Here is a 7,432-nt window from a genome sequence, read left to right as displayed (position 1 = left end):
AATGCATACAGTTTAAAAAAATTTGGGAAACCAAATTTGTCTATTTCTCTGTGTCTGTCTGTCTGTTTCAGAGAGAGAGAGAGAGAGAGAGAGAGAGGGTGAGGGAGAGAGAGACAGACAGATAGAATGTGTCTGTCTCTGGCTCTCTCCCTCTCATTGTGGCCTACACCTTTGGTGTCCTGTCCATGATAGCATTGTCAAGTCCAATGTCATGAATTCGTGTATTTCTGGCGTTATCCCAAGCCCCTGGTCCCTCTCAGGTATTAGTTTGCTTCTTCTCTTTCGACAAAGTCATTTGACAAATAGACTTATTAAAGATTATTAACTCTTCATCCATTCATTCCACAAACAGGGAGGATATTCTTAGTAGGTTTTAAGCTTCAACAAGAGTAGATTGTAAGTAAAGAGCACGGAGCCCAGCTGCTGGATGTGTGCAGCGGTGGACGTGTGGGTGAGACGTGAGACGAAATGAGGCTAGACCATGTAGACACTCATGGGTTGTGATGAGTGGATGGGTTAAAGGTCAGTTGGCAGCCACAGAACCAGCTTGCAGAGCTAAGCTTAATTACCTTTAACTTAACCTCTCTCAGCCCATTTCCTATTTTTCCGTAGTGGGTATTTAACATGAACGCAGGCACTATTTTAGGAACTGTACAAATATTGACAAGCTCTAGAACAGGCACTCCTTTTTCCTCTACTTTACAGATGGAAACTGATGTCCGGAGAGGTTAAATAGCAAGTCAAGAGCCTGGATCTGGACAGATGCTGAACAGGCACACTTTTTATGCTTTCCTGGACAGGGTCATAGTGGCCGAAGCTAGCAAAGAACCCTAAACCACAGACTCCCAGCTGTAGTGCCGAAGGATGCCGCAAAGGGCCTGCTGACAGTGTTTCTGCCCAGCAAATTAAGAATTCAGAAAGAGACCATAAGGCCATGTGGGTTCCCATGCTTGCTTCTCTTCTTTGCCTTGATGTATTTTTCCAAGCAGACCAGAGCGCAGATCTAATTCACACACCAAGAGGTTCTGAACAAGCACATGACTCTGGCTTTGTGGGACCCAGCGGGGAGGGGGGTGGGGTGGGGAGCAAAGCAAAGCACTGAACACTATAGCTAACTCTGGGAAGGCCGGTGGGGGCACACCTGCCCAGGGTAACCGAGGGCCATTTTCCTGTACCTGCTATCTTTAGGCTGACTTTCATGTGACTGCCAGAGCATGGTGAAGGGAGACTGGGGAGAGAGCTCTGTATACACATAGGTATGGAGACCGGGGACCCTGTGATCCCTTTCTGGCTCTAGTCGAGCTGTGTGGCCTTGTTTGTGGGTGGGATTGGAGTGGGGCTTCACACTCATTTCAGTTATCTGAAGTATAAACAAGGTGGTTATTAGAACCTTCTCCCCAGCTCCACCCACCCCCAGCTACTGACATTGATGTACCTAAGGTGCTTTGAGGTGCGCAGATGATGAGCCTCTGGGAGTGTGATCAAAATAGCACAGTGACCTCCCTGGGGCTTGTTTGAAGTGATGCTTTGGAATATCTCCTCCTCTGGGGGGATAGCTGAGCATCTCATGTGTTTCTCTGTTTGCATTCCATTCCCTTAAATGAAGGCATCTTTGGTCTTAGCCTTCCAGGCTGGTCAGCGCTTCCTGAAATGGGTCATAGGATATGAAGGGGAAGGTCCCATCTCAGAGGGAGAGACTAGCTGCAGGAAGGCAAGGAGAAGGAAATGAGCCATGACCTCACTCAGGGTACCCAGGGTTATCAGAAAAGAACCTTCTGTCAAAATGGACTTATTTTCTCTACAGCTAAACTCCAGAGCAGACAGTCCCCGTCTTGTCCTGTCTAGTGGCCCAATTGTTAGAGAAGTGTTAGGAGGCCTGCCTCCTTCATCAGTACCTGTTGTTTTCAGTCCTTCTGGCTGTCCTTTGATGGTCCTATCTGGAAGTAGGGAGGGGTTTTAGGGGTTCTGTTGATGTGATAAAACACCATGACCAAAAATAACTTGGAGAAGTAACAGTCCATCACTGAGAGTAGTCAGGGCAGAAACCCAAGCAGGGCAGGAACCTGGAGGCAGGAACCTGGAGGCAGGAACCTGGAGGCAGGCACCTGGAGGCAGGAACTGAAGCAAAGGCTTTGGAATAACACTGCTTACTGGCTTGCTGCTCGTCGCTTGCTCAGCCTGCTTTCTTACATCACCCAGGACCACCTGTCCATGGTGGCACCACCTCCAGTGGGCTAGGCCCTCCCACATCATTAATAAAGGAAATGCCGTATAGACTTCCCCACAGGCCACCCTGGTGAAGACATCTCCTCAGTTGAGGTCCTTTCATCCCAAATGATTCCAGCTTGTGTCAAGTGGACAGCACACTAGCCAGCATGGAAAGTCACCTTTGCCCCAGTGCATGTGGACTGTGACACGGATCTTCTGACCCTACAGATGCCTCGCTCTGCAGCAGAACAGCCTTTCTACACTTTCATGCAAAGGGCAAGCCATGAGTCCAAGAAGATAAGGAAGTTTCCAGAAGGCAGCTGAGATGGCAGAGGAGTTGGTGTAAACTTGGCGAAGAGGTAGAATCTTGACATGTTGAATGCAAATCATGATGTGTTAGGAAATTAGTCAGGGCTGAGTTTCAAGTGACAGATACTTATGGAAGTTATCATAAGTCAGGGGCAGGGACAGTCTGTGTATGTAACTGAGAAAAACAAGATTTTAGAATCACAAGCTCTTCCATGAGCATTTGTAGATGAGTTAGTATGCATCTTGTCCCTTTCTCTTCCCAGGGCACCACAGTACTCACTCTCACTTTCCTGGTAAGCCTTTCCTACATAGTGTCAGAGTGAGCAGCCGATGCAAAGCTACAGTCCTGTTGTGTTAGATGATATAGCCCCTCGGTTGACTGGTTTGTCCTCTAACACTTTCAGCCAAAGTCCTGAACCTGGAGTTCTGTCATCCCCAAGCCAGCGGCTGTGAACAGATTCACCCTAGGTCAAGCACGGACTGCTGGAGCTGGAGGTGATGCTGGATTTGCCCCAATGAGGAAATAAAAGAAAGGCCATTTCCTAAGTAGAACGAGGTTAAACTGTTGTTGCAGCAAAGGCAGGCTTGTGCCAGATGTTGTTTTAGGTGCTGGACACAAACAAATTCCATCCTCACAATTCCTCCATGTGGAAGATAAAAGTCATTCCATTGGCAAGAAAAAACAGAAGTCAGTGCGTTTACCTTTAGCCACGGAACTAAAGTGGAAAGGCTAGCTTTTGTTTACCCCAGGCGGTCTGGTGCTGAAGTCCCTATGTGGTCTCAGCTCCTAAACCCCTGCCATCCTCACAGACTGAGGCAGCAATGATGGAGTAGGAAATGTGGTACAAGCCAGCCACAATCAGAATTCTAGGGAAGAATAGGAGTCATGGGAGAGAGAAGCTGCTAGTGTGATAATTCTGTGCGTATGGCTCGAGCCTCGAAGTGTTTGTACTGGAATCACCACACAAACAGGTTTGTACAATTTACAGATATCATCTCTGTACTCTCCAGCCCTGCCTTGTGTTTTAATTAAAAAAAAAAAAAAAAAAAAAAAGGATATTGATCGCTGTCTTGAGTGACAAGGCTTGGCTTTGGGTGACTTGAGGCTGTTGCCAGGAGTCTAAGGCAACTGATGGTTTACTGTCTTTGGAAATGGCTAGACTAAAGGCAGTTCCCAAAGAGGGGAGCTACCCTTGCATCTGTGGCCTTAAAGGTAAAGATGCGTAGCTGCCAGCCTTCCTGGGTCTTTAGCTCTTTCAGGGACAAGTGCTGATCATGCATGGACACCCCACCTATGTTCCCATCTAGCTGTGCATCAGGAGCATTGAGTTGTTGGTCAGAGCAGTGTGCGAGCTCAGAAACACCTTTGGGCCTGGCAGCAGAGGGTGCTTAGGAGAGTAGACGTGTGAGTCACACTGGAATGTGCTGCTATTCAATGGGCCCTGGCTTGTCAGGCCCCTGGGTAAACTGGCTGTCAGCCAGGAAGCCTGTGAGGGCTGGGGCCTTCCAAATCCTCTCTCAGGCTTTTTAGAGCTCCTTTGGGGAGGGATCTGCTGGGGCTTGTGCCTGCCCACTCCAGACCTACTGGCAGAGACTAGGAATCTGGATTTCCCTGGGTGGGCACCTTTTTGGCCCACATTCTTCATCACCCTCCCGGGGAGGGTTGGGTGGGGACACCTCAAGGACCCTTGCCAGCTCTAGCTCCTCATTTTGTAGTCACTGGTGGGCTTGCTAACAGGACCAGGGGAGACTCCCTTGGTCTCATCTCCTGGGCTGGAAGCTTTGCATCCATTTTTATTCTCTGGGGGTGGGGGTGGGGGGCACCTTTATGATGTTAACTCTCTTACAGAGTATTAAAAGTCATTCGCCAGCAAAGTTATTCAGTTGCCCACTGTGTAGCAGCGAGCCTGACCAGGTGCTGGGACATGGGACCAAAGTCTCTGTCCTGAGGACATAATCATTTGTAATATTTTTTCACTCCAGTCACATCTTTAAGGGCTTCCTGTTCAGTTAGCCAGGAGGAAAAAAAAAATTAAAGGTGGCCGGGCGGTGGTGGCTCACGCCTTTAATCCCAGCACTCGGGAGGCAGAGCCAGGCGGATCTCTGTGAGTTCGAGGCCAGCCTGGGCTACCAAGTGAGTTCCAGGAAAGGCGCAAAGCTACACAGAGAAACCCTGTCTCGAAAAACAAAACAAAACAAACAAACAAACAAAAAAAATTAAAGGTGGTCTCACTATGGAGCCCTGGCTAGCTCGGAACTTTCTATGTAGACCAGGCTGGCCTCACATTCACAGAGATCCACCTGCCTCTGCCTCCCAAGTGCTGGGATTAAAGGTGTGGGCCACCACTGACCGGCTCAAGTCTCTTTTCTTAATGATCGCATTACAACTTTTGCAGCTGTCTCAAGAACGATATGCTTATATGAAAGCTTTGTTTGGGGATGCCAACTAATAATTTACTTAGAGGCAACAAAATCCACAACTCGGCAACTAAAGGTGACGACCAGAAAGAACCTTGCAAAGATCCGTGCTTGTATTCGGCACACCTACAAAGCATCTTCATGACACTGTGCTGGGAAACTAAGACAATGCATGACTGGATTAAGACTTGGAATATTTTAGCAGCTTGGAAATATGAGCTGACATGCACAATGCAAACTTCAGTAGAAATGATGGTTGTACTTAGCTTTAGAAACATTAATTCCGTATGTTCAAGACTGGGGACATCTGCCTTCACAGTATTTCCTACAATACAAGCTTGGCGTAGGATGAGTTGACCACATACTTATGTAAGCCCAACAGGGTGGTATAATTGCTACAAGAAAATGTGTTCTTAGAGTGAATACCGCGAGGACCTTGGTCCTGATCCTGAAGAAAAGTGACTTTGCACTTGACATTAGCTAGACTGTATACAGAATGGTATATTCAATTACAGATCAGAGTGGTTGTAGACATCCTTGAGCCAGTGCAAAAGCAGATGGGGGGGGGTGTCTTGTCTTAATAAAGGCTCTAGACACCATGGTGACAAATGATTGAGACCTGAAGAGATGACGATGAGGCTATCCCAAGGGTGATGGTTGTGCTACTTGGTGCTACTCCAGACAGCTTGGCTGAGGCTGGGTTTCCTGCAGGGGTTCTGCTCCAGATAGCATGGCTGAGGCTGGGTTCCCTGCAGGGGGACTGCTCCAGACAGCATGGCTGAGCCCGGGTTCCCTGCAGGGGGACTGCTCCAGACAGCTTGGCTGAGCCCAGGTTCCCTGCAGGGGGACTGCTCCAGACAGCATGGGTAAGCCCGGGTTCCCTGCAGGGGGACTGCTCCAGACAGCATGGGTAAGCCCGGGTTCCCTGCAGGGGGACTGCTCCATACTGCATGGCTGAGCCCGGGTTCCCTGCAGGGGGACTGCTCCATACTGCATGGCTGAGCCCGGGTTCCCTGCAGGGGGACTGCTCCAGACAGCATGGCTGAGCTCGGGATCCTTGCAGACAGAGCTTGCTAGATAACTCCAGGGCTTCTTTACCTCCTGCCCTCGTGACAAAGGTTCATGGACAGAAATGGCAGGTCCTCCAAGAGGGTTGGAGGATCATCTTCCTGCTGTGTGGGATAATTTCGTCCCCAGGGACTTTGGCTGCCTCACAAAAAGCTGTCTTTCTTTTTGGTGCTTTCTGTTCATGGACAAGGAGAGCCGGTGGGAAAAGTGATCTGCAGAGGTTTTTTTTTTTTTTCCCTTGGTTGATTAAAGTAGATGGAATGTTCTGGAGAAACATTAGTCTACATATTTTATGCTTAAAATGTGTCAACCTTGAATTTTAGCTGAGATCCTGAGCCAGTTTCCTGAGAGCAGGGACCCTACCTAGTAGACAGTGAAGTCTGTGTGGGCCAATATGGCGTCTTCCCGAACCCATCCACAATCCCTACTTGCTTCCTTGCCTCCGCCAAGTCTAATGAGAGCAATTGTTCTAGCATTAACCCTGATTGATTAACGCTGCTCAGCAACTCAGAATTGTTATTAGGATAATCTTGTGGTCAAATTTAATGTGTTCGCAGTCAGCTGGGACGTCAAAGTGTAGATTTTGATTCTGTAACTGCAGGTGGCCAGCAGCCCTTGGGACTGCCTGTCTAATGACAGTTTTGCTAGGTGAAAATCTACCCTGAGGAGCAAGGGTCCAAAGCAGCAGTCTGCACAATGTCCCACAGAGCGTGTGTAAGACAAGCCCCCGGTCCCTCTGGCTGCTTGTTTAAAGTGCAGATTTGGACTGGTTATATAGCTCAGTGGTAGATGCTTGTATACGCAGGATGCTGGATTCAATGCCCAGTACTGCATGAGAAATTTTTAAAGGGGTGTGGGAGATGAGCGGTGTTCTACTTCAGAGTTTGGGAGGTTTTAGTCCAAATGGGAGCGGGGGGGGGGGGGGGGGGATTGGCGCACTGTTCGGGGCATGTGACAGGCTGCACCTCACAGCGAAGTACACGGTAAGGAAGAGCAGCTTCCCTCAGAGCAGTCAGTAAGCAAAACAGAGAAAAAGGAAGAGGCAGGGTTCCATAATCCTCTCAGAAGACTATATCCCTAATGAACTAAAATCTCCCATCAGGCCTCACATCCTAACTGCTTCACCCCAGCCCCCTTTATGGTGCCATGCTGAGTGCTTAAGGCTTTGATACATGAGTCTTTGGGAGACATTCCAAAGCCAAGCTACCATAGGGAGTTACATGGATACAGTAGTCGATTATGGAGTCAGGAAGATGTGTAAAAACAAAACAAAACAAAACAAAACAAAACCAAAAAACAAGTTATAGAGGTTTCTCGGGAAAGACTGTCCAAGAGACTCCCAACAGTTGGTCAACATGAGGTCCAGGACTTAGCCCTGCTAAGCCTTGGCTCTCTCCTTCATAAAGTGCAGGGCATGGGATCTGATGAG

Source organism: Peromyscus eremicus, chromosome 15, assembly GCF_949786415.1.
Source record: "Peromyscus eremicus chromosome 15, PerEre_H2_v1, whole genome shotgun sequence".
NCBI lineage: Eukaryota > Metazoa > Chordata > Mammalia > Rodentia > Cricetidae > Peromyscus > Peromyscus eremicus.
This window is presented reverse-complemented; position numbering follows the sequence as displayed.